We start from the raw sequence: 5,161 nt of genomic DNA, 5'->3' as shown, positions 1-5,161 counted from the left end.
TCTAACCATCTCATCTTTTGCCGTCCCTGTCTTCTTTGACCTTCAATCTTTCCCAGCATCAGGGTCTTTTCCAGTGAGTGCTCCCTTCTCATTTGGTGGCCAAAGTATTTGAGCTTCAGTTTCATTATCTGGCCTTCCAGGGAACAGTCAGGGTTGATTTCTTTTAGGATTGACTGATTTGATCTTCTTGCAGTCCAAGGGACTCTCAAGAGTCTTCTCCAGCACCCTAGTTCAAAAGAATCTATTCTTCGGCGCTCGGCCTTCCTTATAGTCCAACTCTCGCAGCCATACATGACTACTGGGAATACCATTGCTTTGACCATGCGGACTTTTGTTGGCAGGGTGATGTCTCTACTTTTTATCATGCTGTTTAGGTTCGCCATCACTTTCCTCCCAAGGAGCAGGCGTCTTTTAATTTCATGGCTGCTGTCACAGTCTGCGGTGATCTGGGATCCCAGGAACGTGAAGTCTGTCACGACTTCCACGACTTCCCCTTCTATTTGCCAAGGAGTGATGGGGCCAGCCTTCCTTATGGTCCAACTCTCCCAGCCATACATACCATTGCTTTGACCATACGGACTTTTGTTGGCAGGGTGATGTCTCTACTTTTTATTATGCTGTCTAGGTTTGCCATTGCTTTCCTCCCAAGGAGCAGGTGTCTCTTAATTTCATGGCTGCAGTCACCGTCTGCAGTGATCTTGGATCCCAGGAACATGAAGTTCCATGACTTCCCCTTCTATTTGCCAAGGAGTGATGGGGCCAGATGCCATGATCTTAGGTTTTTTTGCTGTTGAGTTTCAAGCCAACTTTTGCGCTCTCTTCTTTCACTCTGAACAAGAGGCTCTTGAGGTCCTCTTCACTTTCTGCCATTAGAGTGGTATCGTCTGCATATCTGAGGTTGTTGATGTTTTCCCTGACAAAATTGCCCCCAAAAGAGTTATTTAAGTGAACGCTGCCTCTCTTCTCCCTTAATAACATGAGGGCCATCTGTAGTCATTTTACTTATTTGCATTTATTTTTATTTGCCTTGCACTCTCTCCCTGAGCCTGACTCTCACGGGAAAGCACAATTGCTCAAAAAAGATAGATTCAGCTGGGTAGCCCTGTTGGTCTGAAGCAGCAGAACAAAGTCTGAGTTCAGTGGCACGTTTAAGACCAACAAGGTTTTATTAAAGGGATAAGCTTTTGTGCACACGCACACTTCATCAGATACAGTGAAATGGAAATTACCAGTCCATACATATAGGTAGAGGGTGAGCAGTAAATTAGCATACAGCGTAATGAAGATGTTGAGCAGATTCAAGGACCAAGCAGGAACCTCAAGCTTCGTTTATATGGTTTAACATTTGTTTTGGGTTTCATTCCGAGGGAAAAGATAGTGAAGGAAATAAATATGCCCCTATCTATACCTTGTGGCTAATAGCCACTGATGGACCTCTGCTCCATATGCTTATCTAATTCCCTTTTGAAGCCGTTCATGCTTGTAGCCGCCACCACTTCCTGTGGCAGTGAATTCCTCCTTAATAATACGGGGGATATTTTTAGTAGTTTTATTTATTTGCATGTATTATTATTATTTGTGTTGCACTCTCTCCTTGAGTGTGGCTCTCACTGGAAAGCGTAATTGCCCCAAAAAGTTGTTACTAAAGGCTGCTTCTCCTTCTCCTGAATAATACGGGGACTCTCTCTAGTTGTTTTATTTATTTGCATTTCTTTTTATTTGTGTTGCACTTTTGGTTTCTTTTTGCCTTTTTGATTTCCTTCCTCTCCCTCTTTGTAGCCAAGTGAGTAAGGGTGTCTTTCCACAGTCAGAGGCAGTGACCTAAGAGAAAGGGGGAGGAGATGGAAGAGGAGGACCGGGGGGGGGGGGCCTGGAATGGGCAAGAGATCAAGGAAAAGTCCCAATTCCACCCAGGCTGGGAGTGTTGAATTCTGGGAAAGAGCTGTGCGAGAGATTGTGACTCAGGACACTGTGACCGCAAAAGGACACAACCAATGCTTCCGGCTGTTCTGCTACCATGAGACCAATGGGCCCTGAGAGGTTTGCAGCCAGCTCCATGGACTTTGCAGCCACTGGCTGAAGCCAGAGAAGTGCACAGCAAGAAGCAGATCCTGGGCCCGGTGACCCTGGAGCATTTCCTGGCCATCCTGCCCCAGGAAGTGCAGTCCTGGGTCAGAGGATGTGGGCCGGAGACCAGTTCCCATGATTCTTGACCCTGTGGTTGAAAGCAGCTCTGCTGGTTGAGGAAGAGATGAGGAGTCTGGGAGTGGGGCAGGATCTGTCTCCTCGGCCTGTTCCTTTCTTTCTCTTACCAGTCTCTCTTACTGTTGTTTCAGATGTGGGGACCATCCGTGAAGATGGAGACAAAGTTGAGGCAGAGGCAGAGGAAAGTTGTCTGAGGTAGAGGAAAGTCAGAGGGCACAGGCACAGGAGCGTGCCCAAGATGCCCTGTCAAGTGGTAAGGGTGCCTCCTGCCTTGATGGGATTGGGGCACCTAGTCAAGTTTTTGGATAGAAGGTTTAAGACAGGAGACAAAGAGTACTTCTGCTCACTGCACAGAGTGGACTTCTGGGACTCACTGCCATAGGGTGTAGTGATGGCCACTCACTTGAAGACAAATTCATGGAAGGCAATTCCATTCTTATTTATATTAATTAGAATATTTATACCTTACCTTCCATTAGAGGGACTTCTTTTGTTGTTGTTCAGTCGCACAGTCGAGTCCAACTCTTCGCGACCCCATGGACCAGATCCTGCCAGCCCTCCTGTCTTCCGCCGTCCTCTGAAGTTTGCTCAATTTCATGTTCGTTGCATCTATGACACTGTCTAACCATCTCATCCTTTGCCGTCCCCTTCTTCTTTGACCTTCAGTCTTTCCCAGCATCAGGGTCTGCAGTGAGTGCTCCCTTCTCATTTGGTGGCCAAAGTATTTGAGCTTCAGTTTCAATATCTGGACTTCATGTGGCTCAAAAAGCAAATCAAGACAAATCGGGGTGTGGCTCCTAGCTGTGGTGTGTCAGCATGTGCTGCAAATAAGACATCAGCTGGTGATCTAGATGATCTGACAGTTCCTAACAGCCACTTCAGCTGAACTAAACTGGTTCTGACCAGTGCTGGTAGTCGAAGTCAGAGTGATTCAGCACTAATAGCTGATTGGTGGAGGTTGTGTACATAAGTGATCATGTATTGTACAGATTTTTCTCTGCTTATGGATGTGTGTATGGCGAAGCACTTTGTCAGTGCATACCAGCATCTTCTTTCTTGTGTAAATAAACTTGTAAATAACTTTTCCACAAGGCTGTGTGGACAGTTGCCTCTTTGGATATTACTCACTACCCCAGAATTCACAGCACACTACACCAACACGGTGAGTAAACGGAACCTCCATGTTCTGGGACAGCATAACTCTGATAAACCCTTTGCTAGGAACAAATAATAGGGCATCTGTGGCCCTGCTTAAAGGCTTTCCAGGGGCATCTGGCTGGCCAGCCACAAAAAAGAAACCGGACTAGGGATGCTTGGCTGCGGCCTGGCTCCTCATGAGCTTTGGGAATTTGTCGATTTATAAACTAAACTTTTAGACCACCCTCCTCTGTGCACACAAGGCTCAGGGCGGTGAACGACAATAAAAGACGTTAATAAATTAATAAAAACAGTTCAAAACAGTGAAAGAATACACAAAGCATTACCAGATGGCGCTAAAAACACCAGATTGTGCCACTACCTTGGTGGTGGTGGGGAGGCAGAGAATGGGGAGGGGGGGCCCTCCATTGATAGGGAGGCATCCAAAAAGGCCCTGGCGCTGGTCGAGGACAGCCAGATGTCTTTCAGGCTGGGGATCACCAATAGGTTCTTCTCTGCAGAGCGTAGTACTCTTTGGGGGGTATACCAGAGGAGGTGATCCTGAAGATACGTGGGTCCCGGACCATTTAGGGTCTTAAAAGTTAATACCAGAACCTTGAACACGGGTTGGATATATGCTGTCTGTGGTGTTCCAGTAAGGACCCGTGCCACTGCATTCTGGACCAGCTGCAGTTTCCGGATCCGTTTCAAGGGTAGCCCTGTGTAGAGTGAGTTACAGTAATCCAATCTGGAGGTGACTATTACTGTAGCTAGGTCAGGGTGAGACAGTGTCAGCAAGCTGCCATTCTGTTTTCTGTGACCTCTGTGTACATATCCTTTCCCTGTTACACCCGGCTTGGTTTCTATCATCCTGCTCCTGCTTTGGAATGCGTAAGATAACTGCTGGAGGTTGTGTGGGGGAGAAGATGCTGTAATGCTTGCCTATTGATTTTCCCATGAGTACTGCACCTGTGTTTTGTCTGATGTCCTGCCTGGTTCTCACGTACTGGGCGCGCAACCGTTTCATTAGCCCGCCAGCGGGAAAGCAATTCATTGGATCTGTATCTATTTGAAGTTCCTTTATTATGCTTGACCTAACTGTGTATCCCCAGTTCTAACAAAGAATGATCATTTCCCCTCTCTCTCTTCCAAAGAACCAAGGAATGTAAAAGAGAGCAGAGGTCCATCAGTGGCTATTAACCACAAGGTATAGATAGGAACTCTCAGTTTCCAGTTAAGACCCAGAATACAATAGTAAACCTGACATCTTTCTCCCTTCACTCCCTTAAGAGATGCCCACCATTCAAACCCCTATAAAAGCCCTGATAAGCAAGCTGGCCTTGCAGCCCCACTGGAAGATCTCCGAGGAGGAGGTCTGTCCCCCCCATCCTCTTCAGGGAGCCCAGCCAGAACCACAACAGAAAAGCCCCGGGCCCTGATAAATGGCAAATCTTAGACTGGTTGTGTGCCAAGATGTCAGCTTTTGGATTATTGTGCAAATGTTTCTGAGTTCTTTGTCTGTGTAGGACAGGTGTAAAAATATCCTGTTTGTAGGAGGGAAAACAATCGAGTAAAGAGAGACGCGGCATGAGCCCTTTGGCCTAAACATCTGGTTGTGGGCTCCTTCTCGGGCTGTGTTTCAGGCAGGGTTTTGGAGCTGCGAGTGCTTCATTGACTAGGCTTCCCAAGTCCCCCCGGGGGGCGGGGAAACCCCCGCCCCAGAGGCCCGTTCCCCGCCGGCGGCGGATTGGGCCCCGGGGGGAACCCCACCCCGGCATGCGCGGCACCAGGAAGTGACATTATGACGCCGGGCACGCCG

This window comes from Gekko japonicus, unplaced genomic scaffold, assembly GCF_001447785.1.
Source record: "Gekko japonicus isolate JY-2015 unplaced genomic scaffold, Gekko_japonicus_V1.1 scaffold2302, whole genome shotgun sequence".
NCBI lineage: Eukaryota > Metazoa > Chordata > Lepidosauria > Squamata > Gekkonidae > Gekko > Gekko japonicus.
Note: the sequence above shows the minus strand (reverse complement) of the source record.